The sequence below is a fragment of the Oncorhynchus keta genome, chromosome 20 (genome assembly GCF_023373465.1).
Source record: "Oncorhynchus keta strain PuntledgeMale-10-30-2019 chromosome 20, Oket_V2, whole genome shotgun sequence".
Classification (NCBI taxonomy): Eukaryota; Metazoa; Chordata; class Actinopteri; order Salmoniformes; family Salmonidae; genus Oncorhynchus; species Oncorhynchus keta.
Genome location: NC_068440.1, coordinates 43171970 through 43195112, shown reverse-complemented (window position 1 = coordinate 43195112; position 23143 = coordinate 43171970).

Below are 23143 nucleotides of genomic sequence, written 5' to 3'. Positions count from 1 at the left end.
ACCCGATGATGACAGCTCCTCACCAACCTGATGATGACAGCTCCTCAGCCAACCTGATGATGACAGCTCCTCAGCCACCTGATGATAACAGCTCCTCAGCCCCAGCCACCCAATGATGACAGCTCCCTCGGCCAGCCGATGATGACAGCTCCCTCGGCCAGCCGATGATGACAGCTCCCTCGGCCAGCCGATGATGACAGCTCCCTCGGCCAGCCGATGATGACAGCTCCCTCAGCCACCAGATGATGACAGCTCCCACATCAACCCGATGATGACAACTCCCTCACCGACCCGATGACACTTCCCTCACTGACCAGATGACACTTCCCTCACTGACCAGATGACAGCTCCCACAGCCACCCGATGATGACATCTCCCTTACCAACCCGATGATGACAGCTCCCTCATGAACCCGATGATGACAACTCCCTTACCGACAAGATGATGACATCTCCCTCAGCCAGCCGATGATGACAGCTCCCTCAGCCACCCAATGAAGACAACTCCCTCACCGACAAGATGATGACATCTCCCTCAGCCAGGCGATGATGACAGCACCCTCAGCCAGGCGACGATGACAGCTCCCTCAGCCAGTCGACGATGACAGCTCCCTCAGCCAGCCGACGATGACAGCTCCCTCAGCCAGTCGACGATGACAGCTCCCTCAGCCAGCCGACGATGACAGCTCCCTCAGCCAGCCGACGATGACAGCTCCCTCAGCCAGCCGACGATGACAGCTCCCTCAGCCAGCCGATGATGACAGCTCCCTCAGCCAGCCGATGATGACAGCTCCCTCAGCCACCCGATGATGACAGCTCCCTCAGCCAGCCGATGATGACAGCAACCTTTAGCCACCAGATGATATCAGCTCTCTCAGCCACCCAATGATGACAGCTCCCACAGCAACCATATGATGACAACTCCCTCACCGACCCGATGACACTTCCCTCACGGACCAGATGATAGCTCCCACAGCCACCCAATGATGACATCTCCCTTACCAACCCGATGATGACAGCTCCCTCATGAACCCGATGATGACAGCTCCCTCATGAATCCGATGATGACAGCTCCCTCATCAACCCGATGATGACAGCTCCCTCACCGACCCGATGATGACAGCTCCCTCACCGACCAGATGATGACAGCTCCCTCACCGACCAGATGATGACAGCACCCTCAGCCAACAGATGATCACAGCTCCCTCAGCCACCCGATGATGACAGCTCCCTCAGCCACCCGATGATGACAGCTCCCTCAGCCACCCGATGATGACAGCTCCCTCAGCCACCCGATGATGACAGCTCCCTCAGCCACCCGATGATGACAGCTCCCTCAGCCACCCGATGATGACAGCTCCCCCATGAACCCGATGATGACAGCTCCCTCATCGACCCGATGATGACAGCTCCCTCACCGACCAGATGATGACAGCTCCTCACTGACCAGATGATGACAGCTCCTCACCGACCGGATAATTACAGCTCCCTCAGCCACTAGATGATGACAGCTCCTCAGCCACCCGATGATGACAGCTACCTCAGCCACCCGATGATGACAGCTACCTCAGCCACCCGATGATGACAGCTCCTCAGCCACCCGATGATGACAGCTCCTCAGCCACCCGATGATGACAGCTCCCTCAGCCACCCGATGATGACAGCTCCTCAGCCACCCGATGATGACAGCTCCTCAGCCACCCGATGATGACAGCTCCCTCAGCCAGCCGATGATGACAGCTCCCTCAGCCAGCCGATGATGACAGCTCCTCAGCCAGCCGATGATGACAGCTCCTCAGCCAGCCGATGATGACAGCTCCCTCACCAACCCGATGATGACAGCTCCTCACCAACCCGATGATGACAGCTCCCTCAGCCACCAGATGATGACAGCACCCTCAGCCACCTGATGATGACAGCTCCCTCACCAACCCGACGATGACAGCTCCCTCAGCCACCTGATGATGATAACAGGGCCCTCAGCCACCCAATGATGACAGATCCGTCACCAACCCGATGATGACAGCTCCCTCAGCCACCAGATGATGACAGCTCCCTCAGCCACCAGATGATGACAGCACCCTCACCAACCTGATGATGACAGCTCCCTCACCAACCCGATGATGACAGCTCCCTCAGCCACCTGATGATGACAGCTCCCTCAGCAACCCGATGATGACAGCTCCCTCAGCAACCCGATGATGACAGCTCCCTCAGCAACCCGATGATGACAGCTCCCTCAGCCACCTGATGATGATAACAGCTCCCTCAGCCACCTGATGATGACAGATCCGTCACCAACCCAATGATGACAGCTCCCTCAGCCACCCGATGAGGACAGCTCCCTCAGCCATCCGATGATGACAGCTCCCTCAGCCACCCGATGATGACAGCTCCCTCAGCCACCCGATGATGACAGCTCCCTCAGCCACCCGATGATGACAGCTCCCTCACCAACCTGATGATGACAGCTCCCTCACCAACCTGATGATGACAGCTCCCTCAGCAACCTGATGATGACAGCTCCCTCAGCCAGCCGATGATGACAGCTCCCTCAGCCAGCCGATGATGACAGCTCCCTCACCAACCTGATGATGACAGCTCCCTCACCAACCTGATGATGACAGCTCCCTCACCAACCTGATGACAGCTCCCTCACCAACCTGATGACAGCTCCCTCAGCCAGCCGATGATGACAGCTCCCTCAGCCAGCCGATGATGACAGCTCCCTCAGCCAGCCGATGATGACAGCTCCCTCAGCCACCCGATGATGACAGCTCCCTCAGCCAGCCGATGATGACAGCAACCTTTAGCCACCAGATGATGCCAGCTCCCACATCAACCCGATGATGACAACTCCCTCACCGACCCGATGACAATTCCCTCACTGACCAGATGACAGCTCCCACATCCACCCGATGATGACATCTCCCTTACCAACCCGATGATGACAGCTCCCTCATGAACCCGATGATGACAGCTCCCTCATCAACCCGATGATGACAGCTCCCTCACCAACCCGATGATGACAGCTCCCTCACCAACCTGATGATGACAGCTCCCTCACCAACCTGATGATGACAGCTCCCTCAGCCACCTGATGATAACAGCTCCCTCGGCCACCCGATGATGACAGCTCCCTCGGCCAGCCGATGATGACAGCTCCCTCGGCCAGCCGATGATGACAGCTCCCTCAGCCACCAGATGATGACAGCTCCCTCAGCCAGCCGATGATGACAGCAACCTTTAGCCACCAGATGATGCCAGCTCCCTCAGCCACCCGATGATGACAGCTCCCACATCGACCCGATGATGACAACTCCCTCACCGACCCGATGACACTTCCCTCACTGACCAGATGACAGCTCCCACAGCCACCCGATGATGACATCTCCCTTACCAACCCGATGATGACAGCTCCCTCATGAACCCGATGATGACAACTCCCTCACCGACAAGATGATGACATCTCCCTCAGCCAGCCGATGATGACAGCTCCCTCAGCCACCCAATGATGACAACTCCCTCAACGACAAGATGATGACATCTCCCTCAGCCAGGCGACGATGACAGCTCCCTCAGCCACTAGATGATGACAGCTCCTTCAGCCACCCAATGATGACAACTCCCTCAGCCACCCGATGATGACAGCTCCCTCAGCCACCCGATGATGACAGCTACCTCAGCCACCCGATGATGACAGCTACCTCAGCCACCCGATGATGACAGCTACCTCAGCCACCCGATGATGACAGCTACCTCAGCCACCCGATGATGACAGCTACCTCAGCCACCCGATGATGACAGCTACCTCAGCCACCCGATGATGACAGCTACCTCAGCCACCCGATGATGACAGCTCCCTCAGCCACCCGATGATGACAGCTCCCTCAGCCACCCGATGATGACAGCTCTCTCAGCCAGCCAATGATGACAGCTCCCTCAGCCAGCCGATGATGACAGCTCCCTCAGCCACCCGATGATGACAGCTCCCTCAGCCACCCGATGATGACAGCTCCCTCAGCCACCCGATGATGACAGCTCCCTCACCAACCCGATGATGACAGCTCCCTCAGCCACCCGATGATGACAGCTCCCTCAGCCAGCCGATGATGACAGCTCCCTCACCACCCGATGATGACAGCTCCCTCAGCCACCCGATGATGACAGCTCCCTCAGCCACCTGATGATGACAGCTCCCTCACCAACCCGATGATGACAGCTCCCTCAGCCACCTGATGATGATAACAGGGCCCTCAGCCACCCAATGATGACAGATCCGTCACCAACCCGATGATGACAGCTCCCTCAGCCACCTGATGAGGACAGCTCCCTCAGCCACCCGACGAGGACAGCTGCCTCAGCCACCCGATGATGACAGCTCCCTCAGCCACCCGATGATGACAGCTCCCTCAGCCACCCGATGATGACAGCTCCCTCAGCCACCTGATGACAGCTCCCTCAGCAACCCGATGATGACAGCTCCCTCAGCAACCCGATGATGACAGCTCCCTCAGCCACCTGATGATGATAACAGCTCCCTCAGCCACCCAATGATGACAGATCCGTCACCAACCCAATGGTGACAGCTCCCTCAGCCACCTGATGAGGACAGCTCCCTCAGCCACCCGATGATGACAGCTCCCTCAGCCACCCGATGATGACAGCTCCCTCAGCCACCCGATGATGACAGCTCCCTCAGCCACCCGATGATGACAGCTCCCTCACCAACCTGATGATGACAGCTCCCTCACCAACCTGATGATGACAGCTCCCTCACCAACCTGATGATTACAGCTCCCTCACCAACCTGATGATTACAGCTCCCTCAGCCAGCCGATGATGACAGCTCCCTCAGCCAGCCGATGACAATTCCCTCACTGACCAGATGACAGCTCCCACAGCCACCCGATGATGACTAGTTGGGCCCAAGCTTGCTGTACAACATTAAAACCTATTCAGTCTGTCTACAAACAGGCTCTCAAAGTGCTTGATAGGAAGTCCAATAACCATCATCATTGTCACATCCTTAGAAAACATGAGCTCTTGAGTTGGGAAAATCTTGTGCAGTACACCGACGCATGTCTTGTATTCAAGATCCTTAATGGCCTGGCTCCCCCTCCACTCAATATTTTTGTTAAACAGAAAACCCAGACATATGGCAGCAGATCCACAAGGTCTGCCATGAGAGGTGACTGTATAGTTCCCTAAGGAAAAGCACCTTTAGTAAATCTGCATTCTCTGTGAGAGCTTCCCATGTCTGGAATACACTGCCATCAGACACACATAACTGCACCACATATCACACTTTCACAAAATGCTTGAAGACATGGCTAAAGGTCAATCAGATTTGTGAACATGGTCCCTAGCTGTGTGTTGCCGCCTTCCATGTTGTCTGTAGCTTGTGAGGTATGGAAACACTTTGTTGCTTTTATGAATTTTGTCTTGCTGCTTTTTGTTCTATGTTGCTCTGTCTGTATGCTATGTCTTGCTTGTCCTATGTTGCTATGTTGCTATGTCTATGGTGCTATTGTCTATATTGTAATTGTTTTTAATAACCTGCCCAGGGACTGCGGTTGAAAATTAGCCGGCTGGCTAAAACCGGCACTTTTACTGAAACGTTGATTAATGTGCACTGTCCCTGTAAAAATAAAATAAACTAAACTAAACTAAAACTAAACATCTCCCTTACCAACCCGATGATGACAGCTCCCTCATGAACCCGATGATGACAGCTCCCTCATCAACCTGATGATGACAGCTCCCTCACCAACCTGATGATGACAGCTCCATCAGCCACCTGATGATGACAGCTCCCTCAGCCACCCGATGATGACAGCTCCCTCAGCCACCCGATGATGACAGCTCCCTCAGCCACCCGATGATGACAGCTACCTCAGCCACCCGATGATGACAGCTACCTCAGCCACCCGATGATGACAGCTACCTCAGCCACCCGATGATGACAGCTACCTCAGCCACCCGATGATGACAGCTCCCTCAGCCACCCGATGATGACAGCTCCCTCAGCCACCCGATGATGACAGCTCCCTCAGCCACCCGATGATGACAGCTCCCTCAGCCACCCGATGATGACAGCTCCCTCAGCCACCCGATGATGACAGCTCCCTCAGCCACCCGATGATGACAGCTCCCTCACCAACCTGATGATGACAGCTCCCTCACCAACCTGATGATGACAGCTCCCTCACCAACCTGATGATTACAGCTCCCTCACCAACCTGATGATTACAGCTCCCTCAGCCAGCCGATGATGACAGCTCCCTCAGCCAGCCGATGACAATTCCCTCACTGACCAGATGACAGCTCCCACAGCCACCCGATGATGACTAGTTGGGCCCAAGCTTGCTGTACAACATTAAAACCTATTCAGTCTGTCTACAAACAGGCTCTCAAAGTGCTTGATAGGAAGTCCAATAACCATCATCATTGTCACATCCTTAGAAAACATGAGCTCTTGAGTTGGGAAAATCTTGTGCAGTACACCGACGCATGTCTTGTATTCAAGATCCTTAATGGCCTGGCTCCCCCTCCACTCAATATTTTTGTTAAACAGAAAACCCAGACATATGGCAGCAGATCCACAAGGTCTGCCATGAGAGGTGACTGTATAGTTCCCCTAAGGAAAAGCACCTTTAGTAAATCTGCATTCTCTGTGAGAGCTTCCCATGTCTGGAATACACTGCCATCAGACACACATAACTGCACCACATATCACACTTTCACAAAATGCTTGAAGACATGGCTAAAGGTCAATCAGATTTGTGAACATGGTCCCTAGCTGTGTGTTGCCGCCTTCCATGTTGTCTGTAGCTTGTGAGGTATGGAAACACTTTGTTGCTTTTATGAATTTTGTCTTGCTGCTTTTTGTTCTATGTTGCTCTGTCTGTATGCTATGTCTTGCTTGTCCTATGTTGCTATGTTGCTATGTCTATGGTGCTATTGTCTATATTGTAATTGTTTTTAATAACCTGCCCAGGGACTGCGGTTGAAAATTAGCCGGCTGGCTAAAACCGGCACTTTTACTGAAACGTTGATTAATGTGCACTGTCCCTGTAAAAATAAAATAAACTAAACTAAACTAAAACTAAACATCTCCCTTACCAACCCGATGATGACAGCTCCCTCATGAACCCGATGATGACAGCTCCCTCATCAACCTGATGATGACAGCTCCCTCACCAACCTGATGATGACAGCTCCATCAGCCACCTGATGATGACAGCTCCCTCAGCCACCCGATGATGACAGCTCCCTCAGCCACCCGATGATGACAGCTCCCTCAGCCACCCGATGATGACAGCTACCTCAGCCACCCGATGATGACAGCTACCTCAGCCACCCGATGATGACAGCTACCTCAGCCACCCGATGATGACAGCTACCTCAGCCACCCGATGATGACAGCTCCCTCAGCCACCCGATGATGACAGCTCCCTCAGCCACCCGATGATGACAGCTCCCTCAGCCACCCGATGATGACAGCTCCCTCAGCCACCCGATGATGACAGCTCTCTCAGCCAGCCAATGATGACAGCTCTCTCAGCCAGCCAATGATGACAGCTCCCTCAGCCACCCGATGATGACAGCTCCCTCAGCCACCCGATGATGACAGCTCCCTCAGCCACCCGATGATGACAGCTCCCTCAGCCACCCGATGATGACAGCTCCCTCACCAACCCGATGATGACAGCTCCCTCAGCCACCTGATGATGACAGCTCCCTCACCAACCCGATGATGACAGCTCCCTCAGCCACCTGATGATGATAACAGGGCCCTCAGCCACCCAATGATGACAGATCCGTCACCAACCCGATGATGACAGCTCCCTCAGCCACCTGATGAGGACAGCTCCCTCAGCCACCCGACGAGGACAGCTGCCTCAGCCACCCGATGATGACAGCTCCCTCAGCCACCCGATGATGACAGCTCCCTCAGCCACCCGATGATGACAGCTCCTTCACCAACCCGATGATGACAGCTCCCTCAGCCACCTGATGATGACAGCTCCCTCAGCAACCCGATGATGACAGCTCCCTCAGCAACCCGATGATGACAGCTCCCTCAGCAACCCGATGATGACAGCTCCCTCAGCCACCTGATGATGATAACAGCTCCCTCAGCCACCCAATGATGACAGATCCGTCACCAACCCAATGATGACAGCTCCCTCAGCCACCTGATGAGGACAGCTCCCTCAGCCACCCGATGATGACAGCTCCCTCAGCCACCCGATGATGACAGCTCCCTCAGCCACCCGATGATGACAGCTCCCTCACCAACCTGATGATGACAGCTCCCTCACCAACCTGATGATTACAGCTCCCTCAGCCAGCCGATGATGACAGCTCCCTCAGCCAGCCGATGATGACAGCTCCCTCAGCCAGCCGATGACAATTCCCTCACTGACCAGATGACAGCTCCCACAGCCACCCGATGATGACTAGTTGGGCCCAAGCTTGCTGTACAACATTAAAACCTATTCAGTCTGTCTACAAACAGGCCCTCAAAGTGCTTGATAGGAAGCCCAATAACCATCATCATTGTCACATCCTTAGAAAACATGAGCTCTTGAGTTGGGAAAATCTTGTGCAGTACACCGACGCATGTCTTGTATTCAAGATCCTTAATGGCCTGGCTCCCCCTCCACTCAATATTTTTGTTAAACAGAAAACCCAGACATATGGCAGCAGATCCACAAGGTCTGCCATGAGAGGTGACTGTATAGTTCCCTAAGGAAAAGCACCTTTAGTAAATCTGCATTCTCTGTGAGAGCTTCCCATGTCTGGAATACACTGCCATCAGACACACATAACTGCACCACATATCACACTTTCACAAAATGCTTGAAGACATGGCTAAAGGTCAATCAGATTTGTGAACATGGTCCCTAGCTGTGTGTTGCCGCCTTCCATGTTGTCTGTAGCTTGTGAGGTATGGAAACACTTTGTTGCTTTTATGAATTTTGTCTTGCTGCTTTTTGTTCTATGTTGCTCTGTCTGTATGCTATGTCTTGCTTGTCCTATGTTGCTATGTTGCTATGTCTATGGTGCTATTGTCTATATTGTAATTGTTTTTAATAACCTGCCCAGGGACTGCGGTTGAAAATTAGCCGGATGGCTAAAACCGGCACTTTTACTGAAACGTTGATTAATGTGCACTGTCCCTGTAAAAATAAAATAAACTAAACTAAACTAAAACTAAACATCTCCCTTACCAACCCGATGATGACAGCTCCCTCATGAACCCGATGATGACAGCTCCCTCATCAACCTGATGATGACAGCTCCCTCACCAACCTGATGATGACAGCTCCCTCACCAACCTGATGATGACAGCTCCCTCGGCCACCTGATGATGACAGCTCCCTCGGCCACCCGATGATGACAGCTCCCTCGGCCAGCCGATGATGACAGCTCCTCGGCCAGCCGATGATGACAGCTCCTCAGCCACCAGATGATGACAGCTCCCACATCAACCCGATGATGACAACTCCCTCACCGACCCGATGACACTTCCCTCACTGACCAGATGACAGCTCCCACAGCCACCCGATGATGACATCTCCCTTACCAACCCGATGATGACAGCTCCCTCATGAACCCGATGATGACAACTCCCTCACCGACAAGATGATGACATCTCCCTCACCGACAAGATGATGACATCTCCCTCACCGACAAGATGATGACATCTCCCTCAGCCACCCAATGAAGACAACTCCCTCACCGACAAGATGATGACATCTCCCTCAGCCAGGCGATGATGACAGCTCCATCAGCCACCCGATGATGACAGCTCCATCAGCCACCCGATGATGACAGCTCCATCAGCCACCCGATGATGACAGCTCCATCAGCCACCCGATGATGACAGCTCCCTCATCGACCCGATGATGACAGCTCCCTCATCGACCCGATGATGACAGCTCCCTCACCGACCAGATGATGACAGCTCCCTCACCGACCAGATAATTACAGCTCCCTCAGCCAGCAGATGATAACAGCTCCCTCAGCCAGCAGATGATGACAGCTCCCTCAGCCAGCAGATGATGACAGCTCCCTCAGCCAGCAGATGATGACAGCTCCCTCAGCCAGCAGATGATGACAGCTCCCTCAGCCAGCAGATGATGACAGCTCCCTCAGCCAGCAGATGATGACAGCTCCCTCAGCCAGCAGATGATGACAGCTCCCTCAGCCAGCAGATGATGACAGCTCCCTCAGCCACCAGATGATGACAGCTCCCTCAGCCACCAGATGATGACAGCTCCTCAGCCACCAGATGATGACAGCTCCTCAGCCACCAGATGATGACAGCTCCCTCAGCCACCAGATGATGACAGCTCCCTCAGCCACCAGATGATGACAGCTCCCTCAGCCACCAGATGATGACAGCTCCCTCAGCCACCAGATGATGACAGCTCCCTCAGCCACCCGATGATGACAGCTCCCTCATCGACCCGATGATGACAGCTCCCTCATCGACCCGATGATGACAGCTCCCTCACCGACCCGATGATGACAGCTCCCTCAGCCACTAGATGATGACAGCTCCCTCAGCCACTAGATGATGACAGCTACCTCAGCCACCCGATGATGACAGCTACCTCAGCCACCCGATGATGACAGCTACCTCAGCCACCCGATGATGACAGCTACCTCAGCCACCCGATGATGACAGCTACCTCAGCCACCCGATGATGACAGCTACCTCAGCCACCCGATGATGACAGCTACCTCAGCCACCCGATGATGACAGCTCCATCAGCCACCCGATGATGACAGCTCCCTCATCGACCAGATAATTACAGCTCCCTCACCGACCAGATAATTACAGCTCCCTCACCGACCAGATGATAACAGCTCCCTCAGCCAGCAGATGATGACAGCTCCCTCAGCCAGCAGATGATGACAGCTCCCTCAGCCAGCAGATGATGACAGCTCCCTCAGCCAGCAGATGATGACAGCTCCCTCAGCCACCAGATGATGACAGCTCCCTCAGCCACCAGATGATGACAGCTCCCTCAGCCACCAGATGATGACAGCTCCCTCAGCCACCAGATGATGACAGCTCCCTCAGCCACCAGATGATGACAGCTCCCTCAGCCACCAGATGATGACAGCTCCCTCAGCCACCCGATGATGACAGCTCCCTCATGAACCCGTGATGACAGCTCCCTCATCGACCCGATGATGACAGCTCCCTCACCGACTAGATGATGACAGCTCCCTCAGCCACTAGATGATGACAGCTCCCTCAGCCACTAGATGATGACAGCTCCCTCAGCCACCCAATGATGACAACTCCCTCAGCCACCCGATGATGACAGCTCCCTCAGCCACCCGATGATGACAGCTCCCTCAGCCACCCGATGATGACAGCTACCTCAGCCACCCGATGATGACAGCTACCTCAGCCACCCGATGATGACAGCTACCTCAGCCACCCGATGATGACAGCTACCTCAGCCACCCGATGATGACAGCTCCCTCAGCCACCCGATGATGACAGCTCCCTCAGCCACCCGATGATGACAGCTCCCTCAGCCACCCAATGATGACAGCTCCCTCAGCCACCCGATGATGACAGCTCCCTCAGCCACCCGATGATGACAGCTCCCTCAGCCACCCGATGATGACAGCTCCTCAGCCACCCGATGATGACAGCTCCCTCACCAACCCGATGATGACAGCTCCTCAGCCACCCGATGATGACAGCTCCCTCAGCCACCCGATGATGACAGCTCCCTCAGCCAGCCGATGATGACAGCTCCCTCACCACCCGATGATGACAGCTCCTCAGCCACCCGATGATGACAGCTCCCTCAGCCACCCGATGATGACAGCTCCTCACCAACCCGATGATGACAGCTCCTCAGCCACCTGATGATGATAACAGGGCCCTCAGCCACCCAATGATGACAGATCCGTCACCAACCCGATGATGACAGCTCCCTCAGCCACCTGATGATGACAGCTCCTCAGCCACCCGATGATGACAGCTCCCTCACCAACCCGATGATGACAGCTCCCTCAGCCACCCGATGATGACAGCTCCTTCACCAACCCGATGATGACAGCTCCTCAGCCACCTGATGATGACAGCTCCTCAGCCAGCCGATGATGACAGCTCCTCAGCCAGCCGATGATGACAGCTCCCTCAGCCAGCCGATGACAATTCCCTCACTGACCAGATGACAGCTCCCACAGCCACCCGATGATGACTAGTTGGGCCCAAGCTTGCTGTACAACATTAAAACCTATTCAGTCTGTCTACAAACAGGCTCTCAAAGTGCTTGATAGGAAGTCCAATAACCATCATCATTGTCACATCCTTAGAAAACATGAGCTCTTGAGTTGGGAAAATCTTGTGCAGTACACCGACGCATGTCTTGTATTCAAGATCCTTAATGGCCTGGCTCCCCTCCACTCAATATTTTTGTTAAACAGAAAACCCAGACATATGGCAGCAGATCCACAAGGTCTGCCATGAGAGGTGACTGTATAGTTCCCCTAAGGAAAAGCACCTTTAGTAAATCTGCATTCTCTGTGAGAGCTTCCCATGTCTGGAATACACTGCCATCAGACACACATAACTGCACCACATATCACACTTTCACAAAATGCTTGAAGACATGGCTAAAGGTCAATCAGATTTGTGAACATGGTCCCTAGCTGTGTGTTGCCGCCTTCCATGTTGTCTGTAGCTTGTGAGGTATGGAAACACTTTGTTGCTTTTATGAATTTTGTCTTGCTGCTTTTTGTTCTATGTTGCTCTGTCTGTATGCTATGTCTTGCTTGTCCTATGTTGCTATGTTGCTATGTCTATGGTGCTATTGTCTATATTGTAATTGTTTTTAATAACCTGCCCAGGGACTGCGGTTGAAAATTAGCCGGCTGGCTAAAACCGGCACTTTTACTGAAACGTTGATTAATGTGCACTGTCCCTGTAAAAATAAAATAAACTAAACTAAACTAAAACTAAACATCTCCCTTACCAACCCGATGATGACAGCTCCCTCATGAACCCGATGATGACAGCTCCCTCATCAACCTGATGATGACAGCTCCTCACCAACCTGATGATGACAGCTCCATCAGCCACCTGATGATGACAGCTCCCTCAGCCACCCGATGATGACAGCTCCTCAGCCACCCGATGATGACAGCTCCCTCAGCCACCCGATGATGACAGCTACCTCAGCCACCCGATGATGACAGCTACCTCAGCCACCCGATGATGACAGCTACCTCAGCCACCCGATGATGACAGCTACCTCAGCCACCCGATGATGACAGCTCCCTCAGCCACCCGATGATGACAGCTCCTCAGCCACCCGATGATGACAGCTCCCTCAGCCACCCGATGATGACAGCTCCTCAGCCACCCGATGATGACAGCTCTCTCAGCCAGCCAATGATGACAGCTCCTCAGCCAGCCAATGATGACAGCTCCCTCAGCCACCCGATGATGACAGCTCCCTCAGCAACCCGATGATGACAGCTCCTCAGCCACCCGATGATGACAGCTCCTCACCAACCCGATGATGACAGCTCCTCAGCCACCCGATGATGACAGCTCCCTCAGCCAGCCGATGATGACAGCTCCTCACCACCCGATGATGACAGCTCCCTCACCACCCGATGATGACAGCTCCTCAGCCACCTGATGATGACAGCTCCCTCACCAACCCGATGATGACAGCTCCCTCAGCCACCTGATGATGATAACAGGGCCCTCAGCCACCCAATGATGACAGATCCGTCACCAACCCGATGATGACAGCTCCCTCAGCCACCTGATGAGGACAGCTCCCTCAGCCACCCGACGAGGACAGCTGCCTCAGCCACCCGATGATGACAGCTCCCTCAGCCACCCGATGATGACAGCTCCCTCAGCCACCCGATGATGACAGCTCCTTCACCAACCCGATGATGACAGCTCCCTCAGCCACCTGATGATGACAGCTCCCTCAGCAACCCGATGATGACAGCTCCCTCAGCAACCCGATGATGACAGCTCCCTCAGCAACCCGATGATGACAGCTCCCTCAGCCACCTGATGATGATAACAGCTCCCTCAGCCACCCAATGATGACAGATCCGTCACCAACCCGATGATGACAGCTCCCTCAGCCACCTGATGAGGACAGCTCCCTCAGCCACCCGATGATGACAGCTCCCTCAGCCACCCGATGATGACAGCTCCCTCAGCCACCCGATGATGACAGCTCCCTCACCAACCTGATGATGACAGCTCCCTCACCAACCTGATGATTACAGCTCCCTCAGCCAGCCGATGATGACAGCTCCCTCAGCCAGCCGATGATGACAGCTCCCTCAGCCAGCCGATGACAATTCCCTCACTGACCAGATGACAGCTCCCACAGCCACCCGATGATGACTAGTTGGGCCCAAGCTTGCTGTACAACATTAAAACCTATTCAGTCTGTCTACAAACAGGCCCTCAAAGTGCTTGATAGGAAGCCCAATAACCATCATCATTGTCACATCCTTAGAAAACATGAGGTCTTGAGTTGGGAAAATCTTGTGCAGTACACCGACGCATGTCTTGTATTCAAGATCCTTAATGGCCTGGCTCCCCTCCACTCAATATTTTTGTTAAACAGAAAACCCAGACATATGGCAGCAGATCCACAAGGTCTGCCATGAGAGGTGACTGTATAGTTCCCCTAAGGAAAAGCACCTTTAGTAAATCTGCATTCTCTGTGAGAGCTTCCCATGTCTGGAATACACTGCCATCAGACACACATAACTGCACCACATATCACACTTTCACAAAATGCTTGAAGACATGGCTAAAGGTCAATCAGATTTGTGAACATGGTCCCTAGCTGTGTGTTGCCGCCTTCCATGTTGTCTGTAGCTTGTGAGGTATGGAAACACTTTGTTGCTTTTATGAATTTTGTCTTGCTGCTTTTTGTTCTATGTTGCTCTGTCTGTATGCTATGTCTTGCTTGTCCTATGTTGCTATGTTGCTATGTCTATGGTGCTATTGTCTATATTGTAATTGTTTTTAATAACCTGCCCAGGGACTGCGGTTGAAAATTAGCCGGATGGCTAAAACCAGCACTTTTACTGAAACGTTGATTAATGTGCACTGTCCCTGTAAAAATAAAATAAACTAAACTAAACTAAAACTAAACATCTCCCTTACCAACCCGATGATGACAGCTCCCTCATGAACCCGATGATGACAGCTCCCTCATCAACCTGATGATGACAGCTCCCTCACCAACCTGATGATGACAGCTCCCTCACCAACCTGATGATGACAGCTCCCTCGGCCACCTGATGATGACAGCTCCCTCGGCCACCCGATGATGACAGCTCCCTCGGCCAGCCGATGATGACAGCTCCCTCGGCCAGCCGATGATGACAGCTCCCTCAGCCACCAGATGATGACAGCTCCCACATCGACCCGATGATGACAACTCCCTCACCGACCCGATGACACTTCCCTCACTGACCAGATGACAGCTCCCACAGCCACCCGATGATGACATCTCCCTTACCAACCCGATGATGACAGCTCCCTCATGAACCCGATGATGACAACTCCCTCACCGACAAGATGATGACATCTCCCTCACCGACAAGATGATGACATCTCCCTCACCGACAAGATGATGACATCTCCCTCAGCCACCCAATGAAGACAACTCCCTCACCGACAAGATGATGACATCTCCCTCAGCCAGGCGATGATGACAGCTCCATCAGCCACCCGATGATGACAGCTCCATCAGCCACCCGATGATGACAGCTCCATCAGCCACCCGATGATGACAGCTCCATCAGCCACCCGATGATGACAGCTCCCTCATCGACCCGATGATGACAGCTCCCTCATCGACCCGATGATGACAGCTCCCTCATCGACCCGATGATGACAGCTCCCTCACCGACCAGATGATGACAGCTCCCTCAGCCAGCAGATGATAACAGCTCCCTCAGCCAGCAGATGATAACAGCTCCCTCAGCCAGCAGATGATGACAGCTCCCTCAGCCAGCAGATGATGACAGCTCCCTCAGCCAGCAGATGATGACAGCTCCCTCAGCCAGCAGATGATGACAGCTCCCTCAGCCAGCAGATGATGACAGCTCCCTCAGCCAGCAGATGATGACAGCTCCCTCAGCCAGCAGATGATGACAGCTCCCTCAGCCAGCAGATGATGACAGCTCCCTCAGCCACCAGATGATGACAGCTCCCTCAGCCACCAGATGATGACAGCTCCCTCAGCCACCAGATGATGACAGCTCCCTCAGCCACCAGATGATGACAGCTCCCTCAGCCACCAGATGATGACAGCTCCCTCAGCCACCAGATGATGACAGCTCCCTCAGCCACCAGATGATGACAGCTCCCTCAGCCACCAGATGATGACAGCTCCCTCAGCCACCCGATGATGACAGCTCCCTCATCGACCCGATGATGACAGCTCCCTCATCGACCCGATGATGACAGCTCCCTCACCGACCCGATGATGACAGCTCCCTCAGCCACTAGATGATGACAGCTCCCTCAGCCACTAGATGATGACAGCTACCTCAGCCACCCGATGATGACAGCTACCTCAGCCACCCGATGATGACAGCTACCTCAGCCACCCGATGATGACAGCTACCTCAGCCACCCGATGATGACAGCTACCTCAGCCACCCGATGATGACAGCTACCTCAGCCACCCGATGATGACAGCTACCTCAGCCACCCGATGATGACAGCTCCATCAGCCACCCGATGATGACAGCTCCCTCACCGACCAGATAATTACAGCTCCCTCACCGACCAGATAATTACAGCTCCCTCAGCCGACCAGATGATAACAGCTCCTCAGCCAGCAGATGATGACAGCTCCCTCAGCCAGCAGATGATGACAGCTCCCTCAGCCAGCAGATGATGACAGCTCCCTCAGCCAGCAGATGATGACAGCTCCCTCAGCCAGCAGATGATGACAGCTCCCTCAGCCATCAGATGATGACAGCTCCCTCAGCCACCAGATGATGACAGCTCCCTCAGCCACCAGATGATGACAGCTCCCTCAGCCACCAGATGATGACAGCTCCCTCAGCCACCAGATGATGACAGCTCCCTCAGCCACCCGATGATGACAGCTCCCTCATGAACCCGATGATGACAGCTCCCTCATCGACCCGATGATGACAGCTCCCTCACCGACTAGATGATGACAGCTCCCTCAGCCACTAGATGATGACAGCTCCCTCAGCCACTAGATGATGACAGCTCCCTCAGCCACCCAATGATGACAACTCCCTCAGCCACCCGATGATGACAGCTCCCTCAGCCACCCGATGATGACAGCTCCCTCAGCCACCCGATGATGACAGCTACCTCAGCCACCCGATGATGACAGCTACCTCAGCCACCCGATGATGACAGCTCCCTCAGCCACCCGATGATGACAGCTACCTCAGCCACCCGATGATGACAGCTCCTCAGCCACCCGATGATGACAGCTCCTCAGCCACCCGATGATGACAGCTCCCTCAGCCACCCAATGATGACAGCTCCTCAGCCACCTGATGATGACAGCTCCCTCAGCCACCCGATGATGACAGCTCCCTCAGCCACCCGATGATGACAGCTCCCTCAGCCACCCGATGATGACAGCTCCCTCACCAACCCGATGATGACAGCTCCCTCAGCCACCCGATGATGACAGCTCCCTCAGCCACCCGATGATGACAGCTCCCTCAGCCAGCCGATGATGACAGCTCCCTCACCACCCGATGATGACAGCTCCCTCAGCCACCCGATGATGACAGCTCCCTCAGCCACCCGATGATGACAGCTCCCTCACCAACCCGATGATGACAGCTCCCTCAGCCACCTGATGATGATAACAGGGCCCTCAGCCACCCAATGATGACAGATCCGTCACCAACCCGATGATGACAGCTCCCTCAGCCACCTGATGATGACAGCTCCCTCAGCCACCCGATGATGACAGCTCCCTCACCAACCCGATGATGACAGCTCCCTCAGCCACCCGATGATGACAGCTCCTTCACCAACCCGATGATGACAGCTCCCTCAGCCACCTGATGATGACAGCTCCCTCAGCCAGCCGATGATGACAGCTCCCTCAGCCAGCCGATGATGACAGCTCCCTCAGCCAGCCGATGACAATTCCCTCACTGACCAGATGACAGCTCCCACAGCCACCCGATGATGACTAGTTGGGCCCAAGCTTGCTGTACAACATTAAAACCTATTCAGTCTGTCTACAAACAGGCTCTCAAAGTGCTTGATAGGAAGTCCAATAACCATCATCATTGTCACATCCTTAGAAAACATGAGCTCTTGAGTTGGGAAAATCTTGTGCAGTACACCGACGCATGTCTTGTATTCAAGATCCTTAATGGCCTGGCTCCCCCTCCACTCAATATTTTTGTTAAACAGAAAACCCAGACATATGGCAGCAGATCCACAAGGTCTGCCATGAGAGGTGACTGTATAGTTCCCCTAAGGAAAAGCAGCTTTAGTAAATCTGCATTCTCTGTGAGAGCTTCCCATGTCTGGAATACACTGCCATCAGACACACATAACTGCACCACATATCACACTTTCACAAAATGCTTGAAGACATGGCTAAAGGTTAATCAGATTTGTGAACATGGTCCCTAGCTGTGTGTTGTCGCCTTCCATGTTGTCTGTAGCTTGTGAGGTATGGAAACACTTTGTTGCTTTTATGAATTTTGTCTTGCTGCTTTTTGTTCTATGTTGCTCTGTCTGTATGCTATGTCTTGCTTGTCCTATGTTGCTATGTCTATGGTGCTATTGTCTATATTGTAATTGTTTTTAATAACCTGCCCAGGGACTGCGGTTGAAAATTAGCCGGCTGGCTAAAACCGGCACTTTTACTGAAACGTTGATTAATGTGCACTGTCCCTGTAAAATAAAATAAACTAAACTAAACTAAAACTAAACATCTCCCTTACCAACCCGATGATGACAGCTCCTCATGAACCCGATGATGACAGCTCCCTCATCAACCTGATGATGACAGCTCCTCACCAACCTGATGATGACAGCTCCATCAGCCACCCGATGATGACAGCTCCCTCAGCCACCCGATGATGACAGCTCCTCAGCCACCCGATGATGACAGCTCCTCAGCCACCCGATGATGACAGCTCCTCAGCCACCCGATGATGACAGCTACCTCAGCCACCCGATGATGACAGCTCCTCAGCCACCCGATGATGACAGCTCCCTCAGCCACCCGATGATGACAGCTCCTCAGCCACCGATGATGACAGCTCCCTCAGCCACCCGATGATGACAGCTCCCTCAGCCAGCCAATGATGACAGCTCCTCAGCCACCCGATGATGACAGCTCCCTCAGCCACCCGATGATGACAGCTCCTCAGCCACCCGATGATGACAGCTCCTCACCAACCCGATGATGACAGCTCCCTCAGCCACCCGATGATGACAGCTCCTCAGCCACCCGATGATGACAGCTCCCTCACCACCCGATGATGACAGCTCCTCAGCCACCCGATGATGACAGCTCCCTCAGCCACCTGATGATGACAGCTCCCTCAGCCAACCCGATGATGACAGCTCCTCAGCCAGCCGATGATGACAGCTCCTCAGCCAGCCGATGATGACAGCTCCTCAGCCAACCCGATGATGACAGCTCCTCAGCCACCCGATGATGACAGCTCCCTCAGCCAGCCGATGATGACAGCTCCCTCAGCCACCCGATGATGACAGCTCCCTCAGCCACCCGATGATGACAGCTCCTCAGCCACCTGATGATGACAGCTCCTTCAGCCAACCCGATGATGACAGCTCCTCAGCCACCTGATGATGACAGCTCCCTCAGCAACCCGATGATGACAGCTCCCTCAGCAACCCGATGATGACAGCTCCTCAGCCACCTGATGATGATAACAGCTCCCTCAGCCACCCAATGATGACAGATCCGTCACCAACCCGATGATGACAGCTCCTCAGCCACCCGATGAGGACAGCTCCCTCAGCCACCCGATGATGACAGCTCCTCAGCCACCCGATGATGACAGCTCCCTCAGCCACCCGATGATGACAGCTCCCTCAGCCAACCGATGATGACAGCTCCTCACCAACCGATGATGACAGCTCCTCACCAACCAGATGATGACAGCTCCCTCAGCCAGCCGATGATGACAGCTCCTCAGCCAGCCGATGATGACAGCTCCCTCACCAACCCGATGATGACAGCTCCCTCACCAACCTGATGATGACAGCTCCTCAGCCACCCGATGATGACAGCTCCCTCAGCCAGCCGATGATGACAGCTCCTCACCAACCTGATGATGACAGCTCCTCACCAACCCGATGATGACAGCTCCCTCACCAACCTGATGATGACAGCTCCTCAGCCACCCGATGATGACAGCTCCTCAGCCACCCGATGATGACAGCTCCCTCAGCCAGCCGATGATGACAGCTCCCTCAGCCAGCCGATGATGACAGCTCCCTCAGCCAGCCGATGATGACAGCTCCTCAGCCACCCGATGATGACAGCTCCCTCAGCCAGCCGATGATGACAGCAACCTTTAGCCACCAGATGATGCCAGCTCCCTCATCAACCCGATGATGACAACTCCCTCAGCCACCCGATGATGATGACAGCTCCCACATCCACCCGATGATGACATCTCCTAGCCAACCCGATGATGACAGCTCCCTCATGAACCCGATGATGACAGCTCCCTCACCACCAGATGATGACAGCTCCTCACCAACCAGATGATGACAGCTCCCTCACCACCAGATGATGACAGCTCCTCAGCCACCAGATGATGACAGCTCCCTCAGCCACCCGATGATGACAGCTCCTCAGCCACCCGATGATGACAGCTCCCTCAGCCACCCGATGATGACAGCTCCTCAGCCACCCGATGATGACAGCTCCTCAGCCACCAGATGATGACAGCTCCCTCAGCCACCAGATGATGACAGCTCCTCAGCCAGCCGATGATGACAGCTCCTCAGCCACCCAGATGATGACAGCTCCCTCAGCCAGCAGATGATGACAGCTCCCTCAGCCACCCGATGATGACAGCTCCTCACCAACCCGATGATGACAGCTCCTCAGCCACCCGATGATGACAGCTCCTCAGCCACCCGATGATGACAGCTCCCTCACCAACCCGATGATGACAGCTCCTCAGCCACCTGAGATGATGACAGCTCCCTCAGCCACCCGATGATGACAGCTCCTCAGCCACCCGATGATGACAGCTACCTCAGCAACCCGATGATGACAGCTCCCTCAGCCACCCGATGATGACAGCTACCTCAGCCACCCGATGATGACAGCTCCCTCAGCCACCCGATGATGACAGCTCCATCAGCCACCCGATGATGACAGCTCCATCAGCCACCCGATGATGACAGCTCCATCAGCCACCCGATGATGACAGCTCCTCAGCCACCCGATGATGACAGCTCCTCAGCCACCCGTCATGATGACAGCTCCTCAGCCACCAGATCGATGACAGCTCCTCAGCCACCAGATGATGACAGCTCCCTCAGCCAGCAGATGATGACAGCTCCTCAGCCAGCAGATGATGACAGCTCCTCAGCCAGCAGATGATGACAGCTCCTCAGCCAGCAGATGATGACAGCTCCTCCAGCCACCAGATGATGACAGCTCCCTCAGCCACCAGATGATGACAGCTCCTCAGCCACCCGATGATGACAGCTCCTCAGCCACCCGATGATGACAGCTCCCTCATGAACCCGATGATGACAGCTCCCTCATCCACCCGATGATGACAGCTCCTCACCGACTAGATGATGACAGCTCCTCAGCCACTAGATGATGACAGCTCCTCAGCCACTAGATGATGACAGCTCCTCAGCCACCCAATGATGACAGCTCCCTCAGCCACCCGATGATGACAGCTACCTCAGCCACCCGATGATGACAGCTACCTCAGCCACCCGATGATGACAGCTACCTCAGCCACCCGATGATGACAGCTACCTCAGCCACCCGATGATGACAGCTACCTCAGCCACCCGATGATGACAGCTCCCTCAGCCACCCGATGATGACAGCTCCTCAGCCACCCGATGATGACAGCTCCCTCAGCCACCCGATGATGACAGCTCCTCAGCCACCCGATGATGACAGCTCCCTCAGCCAACCCGATGATGACAGCTCCCTCAGCCACCCGATGATGACAGCTCCCTCAGCCACCCGATGATGACAGCTCCCTCAGCCACCCGATGATGACAGCTCCTCAGCCACCCGATGATGACAGCTCCCTCAGCCACCCGATGATGACAGCTCCTCACCAACCCGATGATGACAGCTCCTCAGCCACCCGATGATGACAGCTCCCTCAGCCAGCCGATGATGACAGCTCCCTCACCACCCGATGATGACAGCTCCTCAGCCACCCGATGATGACAGCTCCCTCAGCCACCTGATGATGACAGCTCCTCACCAACCCGATGATGACAGCTCCCTCAGCCACCTGATGATGATAACAGGGCCCTCAGCCACCCGATGATGACAGATCCCCAGCCAACCCGATGATGACAGCTCCTCAGCCACCTGATGATGACAGCTCCCTCAGCCACCCGATGATGACAGCTCCCTCAGCCACCCGATGATGACAGCTCCTTCACCAACCCGATGATGACAGCTCCCTCAGCCACCTGATGATGACAGCTCCCTCAGCCAGCCGATGATGACAGCTCCCTCAGCCAGCCGATGATGACAGCTCCCTCAGCCAGCCGATGACAATTCCCTCACTGACCAGATGACAGCTCCCACAGCCACCCGATGATGACTAGTTGGGCCCAAGCTTGCTGTACAACATTAAAACCTATTCAGTCTGTCTACAAACAGGCTCTCAAAGTTCTTGATAGGAAGTCCAATAACCATCATCATTGTCACATCCTTAGAAAACATGAGCTCTTGAGTTGGGAAAATCTTGTGCAGTACACCGACGCATGTCTTGTATTCAAGATCCTTAATGGCCTGGCTCCCCCTCCACTCAATATTTTTGTTAAACAGAAAACCCAGACATATGGCAGCAGATCCACAAGGTCTGCCATGAGAGGTGAC